This window comes from Phyllostomus discolor, chromosome 12, assembly GCF_004126475.2.
Source record: "Phyllostomus discolor isolate MPI-MPIP mPhyDis1 chromosome 12, mPhyDis1.pri.v3, whole genome shotgun sequence".
Lineage (NCBI taxonomy): Eukaryota > Metazoa > Chordata > Mammalia > Chiroptera > Phyllostomidae > Phyllostomus > Phyllostomus discolor.
In genome coordinates, this window is record NC_040914.2 from 76,727,428 (window position 1) to 76,745,404 (window position 17,977).

General features: G+C 50.9%; 1 long non-coding RNA gene and 1 pseudogene across 1 annotated transcript; both read right to left on the reverse strand.

Moving 5' to 3' along the window:
* Positions 1-4,075: 4,075 nt before the first annotated feature.
* On the reverse strand, positions 4,076-7,252 carry LOC114488410 (annotated as a pseudogene).
* Positions 7,253-10,281: 3,029 nt separating this feature from the next.
* LOC118497584 lies at positions 10,282-14,889 on the reverse strand. The gene is made up of 3 exons (XR_004900117.1): positions 14,078-14,889; positions 12,832-13,697; positions 10,282-11,242 (listed from the first exon to the last, which is right to left on the reverse strand). It is a non-coding gene; the product is annotated as an uncharacterized LOC118497584 (long non-coding RNA).
* Between the last annotated feature and the right edge of the window lie 3,088 nt (positions 14,890-17,977).

Here is a 17,977-nt window from a genome sequence, read left to right on the forward strand (position 1 = left end):
ATACACAGTTGAAGCTCCGCTGATGATCAATACCAGGAGAGCACGAATCCTGGCTGTGGCAGAATGAATCTCATGCCAAAATGAGAACTCAGCACTCATCTGTGTAGATTTCATGACGCATCTGAGAACCACTGGTGTATGCCTTCACACACCAAAGTTTTCCCTTTTAGCCACTGGGGTGGGAAATATGTCTAGAACATAATGTATGGTATCTGTCACCTTAAACAGGGGTGTTGCTGGCCACCAGGCCTTGTCATGATTGATGTGGGTGGGGGCGGCCCAGCCAGAGGGCTAGGGCTCTCTGCTCAGGTGCTCCCACCCTCCCCAAGAGACGGTTGGCATGGTTTTCACAGACTACTTTGCCACAGCTGTCACTCCTCACTGCTCCCACTGAGCAGCTCCTGGCCCTGCTACCGCATACCCCCAGGCCTGCAGGCTGGGCCCAGGGGAGCCGTATGTGGAAATCACCATTCTGGTCCACAGCAAGCAGTGAGAAATGGACAGGGAAATCTGATAGAGTAAGGGGCTTCACTCTGGAGAAATACAATGGAAACAGGGGGAGAGGCTGATGCACAACCAGGTTTGGGGACCCCCAAGAGCTGTGTGTCAAATGAAGGCGAAGAGATACAGGCCCACTCCTGGGCAGCCGTGCATCTGCTCAGTGGCCTCCTGTGCTTACAGAAGTTCTGTTTCCATTTGCAGCAGTATGGGGGGTGCGCAAATTCACTTCCTGATTTTCATCTATGTCCTGGAAAGGGGCGATACAATGTTAAGCTCCCTATCAATTAGATGTTCCTTTGCAAACAAGAAAATAAAATAAATAGTAAAGGAACAGTTCAGATAGCAAGACTGACACAGAACTGGCCTCAAGGCCAGTGCCTGGACCTCAACACCGGCAGGTCCGAAGCGATGCCTGTGTCCACTGGGCTCAGCTCCGAGTGTGCAAGTGAAGGTGCCCCTCTTCCATGGAGGCCCCTAACCTTCCCGTCCTCCCCATCCATCTCTCAGGCGCCACTGGAAACACCACCCACCACTGCCTGCACCATCCGCCGGGCTGACCCAGCTTTCACAGCACCTTCCCACCCTTGCCTCGCCTTCCATCCAACACAGGTGCCCCACTGCCAGGCTGCAGTCTGGCCATCTCTGCAAAACTCAGACCTCCTTCCAAACAATGCTCCACCAAAAATATGCTTTTAACGACCAGGGCAGGGGCCCTGGAGGAAAATAATCCTGAGAAGGATAGGGTTGGGATCAGGGGTCCCACACCTTTGTCATGTCCAGCTCTGGGGTCAGGAGCTCCTTGGCTCACCCACAGGGGAACAAGTGGCTATGCCTGGAGGTCAAAGTGCACCCCACAAGACTCAGCTCACACATTTGAGAGTGAGGGAGCTCAGAAATGGCTCCCTGTTTCTGGTTCAGTCAAGCCCTCTACTCTGTTTATGACCCAGAGACAGCCCCAGGTGGGTATCCTGGCCCAGGGGCAGAACGCAAAAGGGAGGGAAGCAGGACCCCTGTGTACCTGGTCCTCCTCAGCACATATGAGTGGCCAGGTGGACACAGTCTCTGTGCAGATGATGGGCAGCATGAAGTGTCTCTGGGTGTCTGCCAGTGGAAGCTGGGTACCTTTTCGACATGGCACCAGGTGGCACTGTCCACAGCTAGACCGATGGACATTACCAAAGACGGGAAGCATATTCCTTTAATACCCACCAGGACTTTCCCCTTATAACACAATGCTTACAACAGAAGTAACAATGGAAGGTCATAATTTCACACTGATGAAGACTGGGGTTCTTCCAGCATCTTCTTCTTCTTCCTATTTCTTACCTCTCCTACTTCCAAAGGAAGTGCAGGAGCTACTCAAATGGAGTCCACCCTTGAACTCCAACCGCCTGACCCAGGAGACTCTAATGTCCTTTTCTATAGAGAAACTCACTGAGGACCTGAAGCTAAGAACCACTGGCAACAGGGGAGCCTGCCCCTCTCCTGGCCCTGCCAGCCACAGTGGCTGGACAGACACCTACAGGACCCAGAAGTGAGCAGGAGGGATGGAAGCAAAAGGGGCGAAGGAGACAGGCTGGGCAGCGGCAGGGCAGCCCTCAGACTGTGCTGAAGTTAAGTCTCCTGCACCTGGGGCAGGCGCACAGCTGTTGGAGGGCCTATGACCTCACTCCTGCCAGTCAGAATCTTCTGGGGGGCCTCTCAAACCACACTGCAGCTGGTGAGGTGGGCTGTGCACCTCTGCGGCCTCTCAACCCTGCACCTGCACCTGCACAGCCACCTGGAACTTTGGGGACATGAAGCTGTAGACAATGGAGTTGACAGCACTGTTGGTGTAGATGCGGATGCAGCAGGACCAAAGGGTCTGCGAAAGGCCGGGCCATGAGGAGCCAAGCAGCATGAGCGTGAGGTCAGGCATCCACAGGGCAGCATGAGCACCCCCAGCTTCTCAGTGACCTGTGGGAGGGTGTGGGAGGGGAAGCCTCTGGAGCCTGGCACACCTCACGGCTGATGGCCAAGCACACGCCACAGAAAGGTGCAGCCATGGCGCCTGCCTTATGAAGAGTTTCCTAAGTAAGTGATGAGAGTGTTGCTAAACTAATAAATTATTGCTGCCTATCCTCTGGGCACTGTGCTGAACACTTCCTGTGCAGCCGCCCAGGGCTGACATTCAAAGCTGTGCTGATTGATAAGATCATGAAATAGTGGGCTGGCCAAAAAGTTTGTTTAGTTTTTTTTTTCTGTAAGATGGCTCTAGTAGCACTTAGTTGTCTTTAACTTCATTCAAAACTTTTTTGTTAGATTGTATTGTGACAGATGTCATAACAGCATGGATTTTTTAAAAACTCACTAAAATTGCTGAATTTTTGTGTAGCCACTTCAATATTGAAGATGGAAGAAAACAAGCAACACTTTGGCATATCATGTTTTATTATTTCAAGAAAGGTAAAAGCGCAACAGAAATGCAAAAAGATTTGTGCAGTGTATGGAAAAGGTGCTGTGACTGATCGAACACGTCAAAAGTGGTTTGTGAAGTTTCGTGCTGGAGGTTTCTCTCTGGACAATGTTCCGTGGTCCGGTAGACCCACTGAAGTTGACAGAGATCAAATCGAGACATTAATTGAGAACAGTCAATGTTATACCATGTGGGAGATAGCTGACATACTCAAAATATTCAAATCAAGCATTGATGATCCTTTACACCAGCTTGGTTATGTTAATCGTTTTGATGTTTGGGTTCTACATTAGTTAGGCAGAAAAAAAAAAAAACCCTTCGTGACCATATTTCTGTATGTGATTCTCTGCTTAAGTATAATGAAAACATTCAGTTTTTAAAACAAATTGTGATGGGTGATGAAAAGTGGATACTTTACAATGATGTGGAATGGAAGAGATTGTGGGGCAAGTGAAATGAACCACCAACCACACCAAAGGCTGGTCTTCATCCAAAGAAGGCGATGTGTGTATGGTGGGATAGGAAAGGAGTCCTCTAGACTGAGTACCTTCTGGAAAACCAATTAATTCCAACAAGTACTGCTCCCAGTTAGACCAGCTGAAAGCAACACCAGGGACCCCCTCACCTGCTCCAGTCCTGGTGCCTCCCTGCTGCCCCCTCCAGGGCGCAGAGCCAGTAGGTGAGAGTGTGGGTGCTGGAGCAGGCAAGCCGACATTAGACCACTACTCCCTGCTTCCTAGCCGTGGGGCCCTGGGCAGTGCCCCCTAACCTCTCAGAGCCTCTCTTTTCCACTTGCAGCATCCAGGGAACAGAAGTCTCCTCATGAATTCTGGTGGGGAAGAGGAGCACCCAGAAAGTCATCACTCTTTGCCCCAGGAACTTGGACTTTCTGTGTGTCCACAGTTGTGTGTCTGGGGCCATGTTACACCCCAGGTGTGAGCACAGGCCTTTGCTGCTCCAAACGCACCTGACTCGGTTCTCTGTCTCCCTCTCTGTGTTTTCCTCTCCCTCCTCCCTGTCTCTCTGTCTGTCTTTCTCTCCACCTCTGTATACCTATTTCTCCCCCACCCCTCTCTCTCAATCACCCTCTTTCTCCCAGTCCATCTCACTGTGTCTCTGTCTCCCGCCCTCTCTACACTCACATCTTTTGCTCACTCACAGGTACCCTCTCTGCTCAGTTTTCCTCCTGCCTCAGACTCTCTGAGTGCCCCATCGTGCTTATATGTGGGAACCTGTACACTCACTCCTGTCTCGGCCTCCGAACATGGAGATCCTGCTGAAACCTGAGACGGATTCTGTCCCTCCACTCAGGATGCCCTAGACATTTGCCCCTGCTCCCTCTAGTCAAAGTCAAGAGCTTCCAGCCCACAGGACCCTTCCTCACCTCTGCTTCTTGCTGGTCCTCAGAGCCAGGCGCCTCCTGCCTCAGGCTTTGTGCTGCCCTCCCTCTTTCCCCACCAGGAATGCTTGGCCTGGATGCCTGCTCAGTGTGCTCCCTTGCCAATCTCAGATCTTTACTCCATTGTCACCTCTCAGTGAAGCCTTTCCAAACTCTCTCCTAAACTCCTTCTCCTCTTTGCTTTGAGTCTTCCTTTATTTCCTTTCTTTTTTGTGTGCTCGTGGTGCTCACGGTGTGTTTCCACCCGCCATGAGCCCCAGCAGGGTAGGACGGCCAGCTTGTCGTGTTCTCCAGCACCTAGAACCATGTCTGGCACTTAGTAGGTGCTTGGTAGACAATTGTTGAATGAATAAACAAATGTTGAGCTTACATCCTTTCTCTCCATCATATATGCCTTTCTGTATCTCCCCACATCTCTCTGGTGCTAATTCCTACCACCCTCCACCAGCCTCACCCACCTCAGCCTCACCCAACCCCAGAGAAGACCTTGATTACCCGCTTCCTGGAGGATGAGAAGCCTTTGGGCCTGGGCAGCTGCCCACCATGCCCTGGCCTAACCCACGGGGTAGCCCCTTCTCGGTTCCTGCCTCTGGCCGGGCCTTATTGCCCCTGTGGTGGGGCAGATGGGGCAGGGAGCTCCAGAACAAGATTGTCCCAATGAGCCCACAGAGGATGGTGGCCACCAGCGGGGGTATGACAAAGAAGACATTGAAGTCCAGAAGGTAGATGGACAGGTAGAGGCTACAGGACACCTTGTAGCCACACTACAGGCCGTGGCTCCCACTGATATTAAGGTCCACCAGAAAGAGTCAGAGCAGGCAGTAGATGGACATACGCCCCAGACACCAGTGATGATCCACTTGGCCCAGGCCACTGTGTACATGGTCTATGCCCACACTGGGTGTCAGAGGGCGAGGTGCCTGCAGCCAAAGACAGCCAGTTGCCATTGGGCCAGCAGAGTCACATGAATCACCTATGGGTGTGTGATTGGACCAAAGTGGGGACACCTAGCCCAGCTTAGCCAATCAAATTCTCCATCTGGGGAAACTGGAATGGGGATACGAAGGTTGAACTGGTCCTTCAATGGGAGAATTTGAAGACCATGAAGATGTGGGGAGCCAAGTGGCCATTCTGAAGCAGCCAGGGAGACTGGCAGAGCAAAGAGAGCCAGGCTTGAGAGGGGAGGGGAAGTGGGAACTCCCCTCAAGGACTTGTCCCTGAGGCCCACCAGCCACTGCCACATCTGCTACAGCCCAGGGACCCCAGTCCCTTCAAAGGGCTTTGACCTTGTACCAGTCCCAGTAGGTTTTCTGTTGCCTACTTCCAAAGGTCACTGACTGAGGCAGCCAAAGACATTGCCCACAGCCTAGACCTGGGTACCTCCACCCTGTAATACCCAGGCCACCAGGTCAATGCACATGGCAAGGGGATGGAGGCCACTGGACCCCAGAAGGACACAGCCAGGGAGACCTATAGCCAGGACATGCCACCTAGCCTCTGGGCCAACTTGTCCAAGGCCTAGCATCTAGGAAGAGAAAGAGCTGGGTTTGAATCCAGTCAGCAGGCTTCAGAGTCCACACAGTTAACTATGAGGCTAGAATACCTCTCGGGTGCTAAAATCAGAACTGGAAGAGACCCAAGAGATCATCCAGTCTAAATTCCCACTTTCCAGATGGGGAACCGAGACCCAGAGGACTGCAGTGGTGGCCTTGGTGTCCTACAGAGAGTCAGCAGCAGAGCCAAGATGAGAACCACACTTCCTAAAGCCCCCTGACTCCAGGTTCTTCCAGGTCCCGCCCAAGCCCCCCTCTCTGCTCAGCTGAGCCTCAGTTTACCAAGGATCCCAGCCAGGATGTCCTGGCTGTATTGCTCTGTGGTAAAGAAAATGACATGCAGGTGGTAGGCTAAGAGCATCTTCCTCTCCATGGTGAATGCCGGCATGGAGCAGGAGGAGACACTGATGCCCAGATACTGCAAGAGGGTGATGCCCAGGCAGCCAGCGTGCCCATAGACCTACTGCCCAGCCAGGCTTTCAGAGTTGTTTGGCAACCCTGTGGCCACCAACATGGTGAGGTCAGCCAGGGCCAAACTGACCAGGTAGCAATTGGTGGGCATATGCATATCCCATGTGGTCAGCACCACCAGGACCACCATGGCATTGCCCACGATGCCCACCACGCACACTAGGAGCACCAGGAGACTGAGACCATCCTGTACTCGATCGGGCCCAGGATGGTGGTACCTTGCACCAGTGACATGTTACTGGGATTGTCTAGCTTTCTCCCATTTTCTATGGTGGCTGACCAGGTACTGGAGGGGGCAAGAGGAGGGATCTCCAGAAAGCATCCACCCCTGGTGGGGCAACTTCAGAACCCGATGTACACCTGCCTTTCCTATGAACTGGGCCCCCAGGGACATGCAGAGACCCGCACTTACAAAGTTACCTGCTCAACCAGGCAGGAAAATAGAAGAGGGAATGCACATTCCAGTCTCTGCCACTAATATAATTAGTGAGTCACATTCTCTGCAAGGCTGTTTCCTGGTGTGTAAATACAGATAACAATCACTCCTGACACACAAGACTGAGCGGAGATTGAACCAGGGAACATGCACTTCAAGCCCTCGGCTGGCACAACGTGTCAGTGCTCACTGGGAGCTCACTGTCAGCTGCCCTCTGTCGTTAGGAAGTCACACGGCATCTCTAGGCCTGAACAAGCTCATCTGTGAACTGGGGAGAATAAGGGATCCTGGTGATTTTTGTGAAATGGTGAGGCATGGAAAGTTCTGGGCTGAGAGCCTGGTAAAGGTTCGGTGCCCATTATTTAATGTTAATATTGAGGCTTTAATCTCCGTGAGCCTCAGTTTCCCCACCTGTCAGTGAGGATGATAACTCCCATGGTTCTGTGGGTGCCCAGGCTCAGCTTCCCAGGAGCACAGCTGGACGCTGATGACCAGCTCTTGCCCAGGAGCCCCCAGGCGTTGGCCACAGTGCATCTTGCTCTGTCTTACTCTGGAAAGGGACCTGGAGTCAGCCAGACCCCCTTCCACCTGTTGCTGTTCAGAGATGTCCCCTCCCTTCTTATGCTTCTGGGGATGACAGCAAAAGGAGCTTTGTTATGAGCTGATAGAGCCAGAGTCATCTGCTCAATGAGCGAAGTCAAAGCTGGGACTTGGGCAAACAGGTGAGGGCACAGGACACACACACACACATGCACACACACCACACTCATACCACACACATGTAAAACACAATATACAACACACATGTGAGGCACATGCACCACGGGTTATATGTGCCACACACGGGTATACATATTATATAGTGCATATCACATACAGCATACATACACATGCCACACAACACCCTCATACACATGGAGCACGTGCACATACATAGAATATACATCACACAGGATGTGTGCGACATACAGCACAAGTGCATATATGATACGCATAACAGTCATACAACACACATACGCACCACACACACACACTTCTATCCTTTACTCTTGTTAGTGTCATTGGCCTGAAGGGCCACATGTCACCTCCCTTCAAAGCCCCAGGCTGATTTGAGAAGTTGGGTGTGTGCAGAGCTGGCCCATGGCAACCCTGCTCCACCTCCTCACTAACCAGGCTGACCCCCACTGTGACCTAGAGTGAGTTGCAGATGCCCCTCTGTGCAGGTGAAGCTGAGGCTGACCACCACCCAGAGCTGGCTGCCAGGCCAAGTGCTCCACCCACTCTTGCCCAGCCCTAGGGGCCAACAGCCTCCAGAGCCCCCATGGGGCAGGTGCCAGGGCACAGAATTGGAGCAGGGCTGGGAGAGATGTGATGGTCCCTAGGATGCTGTCCAGGCACCTGCACACACACAACATATACATGTAACACACCCACATGCACACAACACATACATGGCACACACCCACAACGCACTGTGCACATGTGTGCAACACCCATGTGACACACCCGTGTGCACACATGCGCATAACACACCAGCAACACACCTGCACATGTGGCATAATCTACACATGCAACATGCACCTACACACACATCCAAGCACGCACATATGTACACACATGCAACAGTCACATCATGTTCACAAACACATGCCACACGCATAGCCCATTATTCTCCCCCATGTACACCAATACACAGGCATGCACCCACATATACATACAAAACTACTCATGAACCAAAACTCCCCATCACAGCTTACTCAACACATACAAGCACATCAGACCTCACACACATGTAGGGCACACTTCTTCACTGACACACTTGCACTTACCTACATACACCCTGTAGCCAAAACCCAGGGACCCAAATGCACACATGCATATGTAAATACACAACATAAGCTCTCTCACACCCCACAACACAGGTGTATGTGCTATAAACACAAACACATGCCATCCACTCTCACACACCCACATGCACAATTACACAGAACACACACCACACTCCTGTACTCACAGGCCCCTGCATAGCTGCATACACAGATCCATGTGAGCCCCAGGCCCATCGCTCTCCTGAAAAGGAGCCTCCCTTTCTGTTTAGGTGAGGAGATGACCACCCCAGGATCCCAGTGTGCCGCTGCAGCCCCCAAAGGTCTCGTGCCCCTGCCGGCTGAAAAGGCTGGCAGCCTGGAGGACTGAATCAGAGTTCCTACAACAGCCCCTCCAGATGTACAAGCGCTGCCCACTGCTGCCTCGGCACCTCAGTGAACGCCCCTCCTGCCTCCCCCCCTTCTTCCTGACCACTTGTCGTTCTCCACCGAACATTCCACCAGGCGGGCTACTGGGACCAATGCCTCCCAGCCCAGTCCCCAGGAGAAACTTGCAAGCACCGAGAACTTACCTTGTGAAGAAACTCAGTGCCTCCTTCCTCCTTTTCCAGGGGAGACAGAGAGGGAAACCAATCCTGCACTTCAGTCTGTCCACGGATGAAGGCTTCTCACCCTGCAGGCTGCAATGCCTCACACATATGCACAGACACAGGGGCTGGCCAGCCTCTCCCTACTCCCTGGAGCCCCTCACCTGCCCCCTGCAGGGCTGAGTGCGCCAACCCTACTCAGCTGATCCAGCCTACCCAGCAGGGAGACCTGCGGGAAGAAAGCCCAGGGCCCTCCCCTCCCGGGCCTGGGGTGGGGCTCTCCAGGCATTTATCAGGCTGAGTCTTTGACAGTCAGCCTGACAGGAGGAAGCAGAGACCCAGGCAGCTGGTGGGGGGCGGGGATAAGTCCCTTTCTCCAAGAGAGGCCAGGATGGAATTAACTGGCGGCAGTTCTCAGCGGTCTGGAATCTGAAGGTGACCCTGGAGTGGAGGCCGCCTTCCCCACCCCAGGGCCCTTCACAGTGACCTGGGAAGGAAAGAAGAACACCTTGCTGAGCATCTCCTGGATGGCAAGTGCCAGAAGGAAACAGGCTCAGGAGGAAGAGTGGCTGGCGCAAGAGTGGGAGTGGGGCACAGTTTTGGAGGCCCTGGGGGGCAAGGGTGCCCCAGATTCTTCCTGCTGGGGCTGGGGCTCACTGCTGTGCACCCCATGAGGGACATGGTTGGTACCCCTTCTCTTGGGCAGAAACCTCCAAGGGGCCTTTCAGCTGGCTCAGAGAGCAGGAATCCCAGGCTGTTTCTCCTCAACAGCTGGGGCCTGGCTCTTCCCGAGCATTTCAAGTACAGATTCCGAGCCGGAGCTCCTCCTCAGAACCCAGGAGGACCCTGTTAGAAAGCAGATTCCTGGGCCTCCAAGTCAAGTATCTGGGAGCAGTGCCCTTGAACATAGGTTTTATTTTTTATCATTTTTTAATTGTTGTTCGAATACAGTTGCCTCCATTTTCCCACCATCACTCTACCCCACCCCCACCCTCAATCCTATCTTTGGCTTTGTCCATGGGTCCTTTATATGTGTTCCTTGAAGACCCTTTCCCTTCTTTCCCCCGTTATCTTCCTCCCCTTCCCCTCTGGTTACTGTCTGAATATAGGTCTTAGTAGCCTACTCCCCCAGAAAGTCCAGTGACCACTAGTGTCTTTCTCTTTCTTTACATTTTAACTGTGAAGTGTAATAACATAGAGAAGGTACACAAAAAAGATAAATTAATGGTTGAATGAATAAAAGGAGCACATGGGTAAACATAACTCTTGCCCTCCCAGCCCCTGCCCTTCCTCCAAGGAGGTTGCCACTTCCCAGGCTCACCCCCGCAAAGGCACCCTTCATCCCGCCTGTCTACAGGACGGCGGGCACTGACAGCTGCTTGTGTCCTGCTAATCCCACTGCCATCATCATGCTGAGACAGCCAGTCCTCTGAGCGTGGCTGCAGTCCATCCACTGCCGTGGCTGGGTAACATTTCCTCACGGGACTCGGCTGCGAGTGTGTGTGCAGGATGCACTGTGGATGGACTTCTGTGCAGGCGTTCCTGCTCAGTGGTATTGTCATTAGTTTGGTCCCAAAGAGTGATTGCCAGGACCTGGCTGAACAGAGATGGGCGGAGAGGAGAAAGAGCCCATGGGAAGAGAAAGGGGTGGCAGGCTGTGGCCCCCAGTGCCCCCCACACACAGCACCCAGCTCCCCACTGGGGCTACCTGGAATAGCTGGGAAGGATGGGACTCCACAGGCTAGAGTTGAATGGAAGGCTCCGCTGTGCCCGGGGGATGGTGGTCTTCTCCATCTCTCACCCTCTGCTGCTGCCGCCCCCGCACCGCCCTCATCCCTCAGCAGAGGCGCCACCGCCCACACCCACGGGCAAGCCTAGAGAAGGGAGAGCCCTCCGGTGCCCTCTCCCAGCTGTTCTGTCCGTCAGAGTTGCCTCTCTACAAAGCTGCTTCCAGGCCCCAGTTGGGTGGCTCAGTCGGTTAGAGAGGATACAGCAAGGTTGTGGTTTCAATCCTCTGTCCGGGCACATGCCAGAATCAACCAATAAAAGAATGAACCAGTGAATGCATAAATACGTGGAACAACAAATCCATGTTTCTCTCTCCCTTCCTCTCTCTCTAAAAATAAACAAACAAATAAAATGCTGCTTTCACACAGACCCTTATGTTGAACTCCCCCAACCCCTGTAATGACAACATAAGAGCTGGACAACACAAAGACACACAGGTATGTGGAGGACAGCCAATACTCAGAACATGGGGGCTCTGACCCTTGGGGGAAGGGAAACAACAAAAATGATACATACCCCCTTCCCCCTGCAGGCTCTCCTCGCTGGTGTAAAGGCCGCAAGCGCAGGCCCGCTAAGCTGAACAGACAGCTGGGACTTGAAAAGAAATGCCGCTTAGGTGCCCACGCAGAAAAGAGCACCTGGAAGGTGAGGAGCTGAGCACACATTTAGCAGTCCCGCGTAGCACAGGGAGAACAGGTTGTAGATCGCACCTGCAGAGGTGGGGCCTGAACAGACAGTGCAGGCTTTCCTCCGAGAGTGCCGAAGTTACGCTTCCCAGGAAGACCACACTCTCGGAAACAGACCAGCTCTTATGAGGCCTAGAAGCAAGCCTTAACCAGGGCCCCGGTATCTGCCTGTAAGAAAGCCTCACCCTCTTTGGGAGTACATAACTCCATGCCAGCACCCCCATGATAATTCATCCACAGTGTCCAACATCAAAAACGTACAAGTGGCCCTGACTGCAGTGGCTCAGTGGATTGAGCGTCAGTCTGTGAATTGAAAGGTCACCGGTTTGATTCCCAGTTGGGGCACATGCCGGGCTGCAGGCCAGGCCCCCAGCTGGGGGCACTGGTCCATGTTACTCTTGCACATACATTGACATTTCTCTCTCTTTCTCCTTCCCTTCTCTCTCTCTCTCTCTAAAAAACAAAAAGTGCAAGGCATGCTATAAAAAGGGACCAGAAGACTAAAAAACAAGAGGAAAAGCAACAGGCACATGGTGATTCAAATGTAGGAGCTATAAGATAGGTGCTTTAAAATCACCAACATGCCACTTTCTTCATGTCACTGCCCTGCTCAACAGTCTACTGTGGACCCCCATCGCTCTCCACAGGAGTGGTTAAGGTCAACACCCTCTCTGGAAGCAGCTTCTCACAGTAGAAAAAAAACAGCTTCACCAATCTGTAGATATACATAACATTTGAGATTCATGTATTGCAATTATTAACAAGTCCAATGTTGTACATTATTATAATCACCTATAAACATTTTGGTCATTTTTGGTTTTTTTCCCTTTCAGTTATTACTGAAAAATCTTCTACAAATACCCTTGTTCATGTCTCCTGGTGCCCACGCACAAGAAAGGCACCAGTCGATGGAGAAGAAGAGCCTGAGCCCTTTTAATCAACAGCCTGCTGGCCCCACTGGCAGAGCTTCTGATGCAGTAGCTGTGGTGTTGGCCTGAGAATGCATTTTAACAAATCCCCAGGTGCTGTTGCTGCTGCTGGTCCCAGGACCCCACCTTGAGAACACCTGTCTACTGCTCTCAATAATGCCACATTGTTCTCCAACATGTTGTGGTCCAGTGAAACTCACTGTCCTTTTTAAATTCAGATTCACTGTTCCCCCATCTGTCACAGCTCAGCAGTGGCAGCTATTTTACGTGGTACATAATGCAAATTCAGGCCATTGCTCTCGACTGACCAGGTGGCCTTTTTCAGGATAGTAGCATGGCTGTCTGCACTCAGAATGCTGGGGAATATGCCCATCAGCATCAAAATGACTGCTAGTGACACTGATCCCAAATGATGAAGCAGAGGTTTACGTTTCTCTTGCATGACAGCCACAGCCAGAATAACGTGATCTGGAGAGAGCATCATTCGTTATGTCACAAAGGGCTTGGGTTTTGTGGTCTAACCACCTGGGGTGAAATCAAAGCTCTGCGACTTTGCACCTTCTAGTCCCCCAGCTATGAAATGGAGTAAAGTGGGGGGCTTTGTTCATGAGAATCTTGGCACAAGGCCTGCCCTAAGCGAAGAGCTCCAGAAACCAAGTTTGTGACTGTCGCCATGTCATCTCTTCATCCCCTCCAGAGAGGGAGGCAGCAGGTGTCAAGGGTCCCATTTTACAGAGCAGGGGAACTGAGTCTTAGAGGGATGCCGCTTGCACTGTCACACCCAGGGCCTCTGGCTCAAAGAGCAGAGGTTCAAGCCTATGGTATTTAGGTTTGGAGAGATCTGAAATCTAACCCCACCTCAGTCATTTTCTATCTTTCTAAACGCCACCCCCCACCACCACTACATGCACACTCCAGATGTTGCAAATACTGTGATGAGTAACTCAGTGCCGGACCTGGGGCCTGACCCAGGGCTACAGGGTGATCGAAGTTCTTCCCTCTAGGAGCTTGTGCCCAGCTGCAAAGACAGACAAGGGTTCTGGGAGGAGGTCCATCCAAGGGAGACCTGAAGAACAATTAAAAGCTAGCTAGATGAAAGGGAAAAGTGGGAACAGTGCTCCAGGCAGCAGGAGTGGCATGTGCAAAGGCATGGGAGCAAAGAAAAGTGTGGAGCAGGTCAAAGGCAAGGGAGAGAGCCCAAGCGTTGGTGGGGTGGATTATAAAGAGCAGGTGCATCAGGCTCCAGTACTTGGGTTTATCTGAGGGCAGAAGGAGCTGCTGGAGGGGACTCAGCCTCCTCCAACCCCTGGTAACCACTAATCTACTTTTTGACTATGGATTTGCCTCTTCTGGATAGTTCATGTACATGGCATATTAGTCAACTAAGTCTGCCATGACGAAGTACCATAGACTGGGGGATCTGACACAACAAATTTATTTTCTCACAGTTCTGGGTCCTGGGAGTCCAAGATCAGGATGATGATATGACAGGGGTCTGGTCGGAGCCGCCCCCTTGGCATGCAGACTCCAGCTTCTGGTGTCCTCAAACAACGGGGGCGGGGAGTGAGAGACAGAGAGAGAAGGGTCTCTCTCTGACATATCTTACAGAGACTTCATTTCTTCGTACAGCTGAGTAATATTCCATGTATGCATAGATATTTTATATATTTACCCATCATCGGTTGGTAGACATCTAGGTCGTTTCCACTTTCAAGCCACTGTGAATAATGCTATGGACAATTAATTGCGTAGGAGTTTTTGTGTGCACGTTTCATTTCTCTTGGGTTAGCTACCTAGATGTGGCATTGCTGGATTATATGGTAACTCTGTTAATGCCCTCATTTCTTCCCTTCCTCACTCATTCATTCAGATAACTTAGGGCAGACATCTGCGTTCATTCAGTTTTATTGTGGACCAGACACTCATATTTGTGGGTACAACAGTGGTGCAATGCACCAAGGAAGAGTTTTCCTGGAGGAGGAACATGGCATGAGGAAAGGCCTGCCTGCTTACCGTCCCCCCAAACCCTTAATTACCCCGAAGACCAGCTACATAATTTGCAGGGTTCAGAGCAAAATGAAAACCTGGGCCCCTTGTCCCAAAATGATTAAGAATTTTAAGGTGGGGCCCTGACAGGTGTGTCTCAGAGGGTTGGGCATTGTCCCCCAAACCCAAAGGACACCAGTTCGATTCCTGGTCAGGGTATATGCCTGGGTCGCTGGCCAGGTCCCTGGTTGGGGGTGTGCAAGAGGCAACCAAAGTTTCTTTCCCTCCCTTCCCCTCTCTCTAAACAAAATAGTCTTTTCTTTAAAAAAGAATTTTAAGGTGGGGAGGTTCTAGGCAATTTGACATGAGGGGCTAGGCGGAGTGTTTTGGAGTGGGAGAAAACTGATAGAAGCCAGTCACCCATGGTCCTCGGGCCGTGAGAAGTCAGCTACCCAAAGGTGGGAGACCCGACTGCTTGGAGTTTACAGTCCTGGGAACCTGGGACCCTGGAGGCCTCCGGTCTGGGAGGTTAGGAACTAAAAAGTCTCAGCCAAGGTCTTGGGGCCTGGGAAACTTGATGTCCTGCCTCTGCTGCCCGCCAACCACTGCTCTGTGTAGCTCTAGACAGGATGATGAAGGCTACTTACCACTGTCTGTGGAAGAAGGTCAATGTGAAGAGCAATACTGATGACACCACCGGGGACCTTCAGAAGACAATTATGGCCCAAACTGGTACCCATTAGGAAACTATATTTCCCTGGCTGGTGTGGCTCAGTGGATTGAGTGTCAGCCTGCAAACCGAAAGGCCACTGGTTCAATTCCCAATCAGGGCCCATGCCTGGGTTGTTGGCCAGGTTCCCAGTTGGGGGCTTACAAGAGGCAACCAATCAACGCTTCTCTCCCTCTCTTTCTCCCTCTCTCTAAAAATAAATAAATAAAATCTTTTTAAAAATTATATACAGAAACACTGGAAAATATTTTTTTAAAAAAGGTCGTACTAAAGAAGTGGCACCTGATTTTTAAGGACCATATTCCTCCCGGGGACTATGATGTCCATGATGGGGAGAACCTGGAGCTTTACCCTTTGCTCTGCCCTGCCCGCCCCTTCCCTGTTCTCCCACTCGCACCTCCCACACTGGTATGGATGTTTGTCATGCTAATAAAAACTTAGAAGCAAAAAAATAAAAAAGAATTAGATTTTTCAGGCAGGGGCACAGCAGGGAATTCAGTCAAGCTCAGTTCCCTTCTAAGCACAGCCATCTCGAAGTGCAGAGAATACTCATTTGTCTTCCTGTAGGCTGCCTGTGTGGCTCCCGCTGCAGGCCTCTGAGGACAGCTGGCAAACTGTAAAAATACTTCAAAATGACATGATGCCCTTCTGATTATGAAAGTTTGCACCGAGTTAAGCTGATCACATTTTAATTTTTTTCATCCTTACCTAAGGAGATTTTTTTCATTGTTTTGAGAGAGAGAGAGAGGATGACTCAGCTGTCCTCTCGTTTGCACCCTGACTGGGAATCGAACCCACAACTTGGGTACATGCCCTAACTAGGAATCAGACCGTGACCCTTTGGTCCAACCAACTGAACCACAACGGCCAGGGCTAAGCTGATCACATTTAAAAGACAGTGCTGTTTAGTCTGACAGAAATAGTCTGAAAACTACAAACTTTGATATTTAACTCCCTATCTCAAAAATAATTAATTTTGTGTTAAAGTGATTATATTTAATAGAGTGGAAGTTATTTAGTATGGTGGAAATAGTTTTAAATGTTTAGTATTTGATATGTAAATTCAGTATCAAAACTAACTTTTTGAGCTGATTATTATTTTATTGAGGTAGCATTAGTTTATAATACAGAAGTTTCAGGTGTGTCACATTATAATTTGACCTCTATACACACTACATCCTGCTCACCACCAAAAGTCCAGTTTCCATCTGCTATCATATAATTGACCTCTTTATCTATTGTGCCCTCCCCCCACGCCCCCTCCCCCCGCTGCTTCCCCTCTGGTAACCACCAATCTGTTGTCTGCCTGTACATGTTTGCTTTTGCTTTGTTCTTGTGTTACATTGTATGTGAGTGAAATCACATGGTATTTGTCTTTGTCTGACTTAACCTACTTCACTTAGCATAATATCCTCAAAGTCCATCCACTTGTTGAAAGTGGCAGGATTCCACATTATTTATGGCTGAATAGTACTCCATTGAATACTTATTTTACTTGTTCTTTATCCATTCATCTACCCATGGACACTTAGGTTTCTCCTATATCTTTGCTACTGTAAATAACATTGCAAAAACATGGGAATGCAGGTATCTTTCTAAATTAGTGTTTTTGAATTCCTTAGGTAAGTCCAAGATTTGGAATTGCTGGATCACATGGTAGTTCTAATCTTAATTTGGGGGGGAACCTCCATACTGGTTTCCACAGTGGCTGAACCAATTCACATTTCTACCAATAGTGTAAGAGGGTTCCCAGCTGATTACTTTTAAGAAAGCAGGGACAGTTAAAATTTTTAAGTTTTTATATTTAAACTCAGTATCTCAAAAATAATTTGTGTTGAACTGGTTAACAGAGCAGGAGCTACTTGGTCCCATGAAATAGTTTTAAATGTTGAGACTTTTATAGAGTCATGACTGGGGATCCAACCTGCAACCTTGACATATCAGGACAACGCTCTAACCAACTGAACTATCCAGTCAGGATTCAAAATATCCCTTTTTTAAAGACTTGTATTTTTATTTATTTCCAGAGAGCGGAGAAGGGAGCAAGAAAGAGAGGGAGAGAAACACCGATGTGCGAAACATTGATTGGTTGCCTCTCACACATCCCCAACTGGGAACCTGGCTTGCAATCCAAACATATACCCTGACAAGGAATTGAACCAGCGCCCATTCAGATCGCAGGCCCGCGCCCAACCCACTAAGCCAGTATCTCAAAAATGATTTTCTTGTTGAGTGCTTAAGTTTAACAGAACGGGAGCTCCCCGCTCCGACAGAAGCATTTAAAATTGTAAACCCCCATAGCAAAACTCCCCACCTCTAGGAAGGGTAAACCTCTCCAAGCCGAAAGCACGTCCGCCAGGCGGGAACTCGATATGTCACGTGACCGTGCGACGCCGTAAGCTCTCCCGGCAAACGTCGCCCAGGGGCTGGCAGCGTACGAGCTCAGATCCAGCCCCGCGGCGGGGCCTTTTGCGGCGCTTGCGCCGTGAAGGGCTCGGGGGGGCGCGCCGCGCGGGGGCGGAGAGGCGAAGAGCAGCGGTGCGGAGCGGCGGTACGGAGGCCGGAAGGAAAAGGGTGGAGGGCGGGGCAAGAGAGGGAAGCCCGCCGTCCGGCAGGACGGCCGTCGCAGC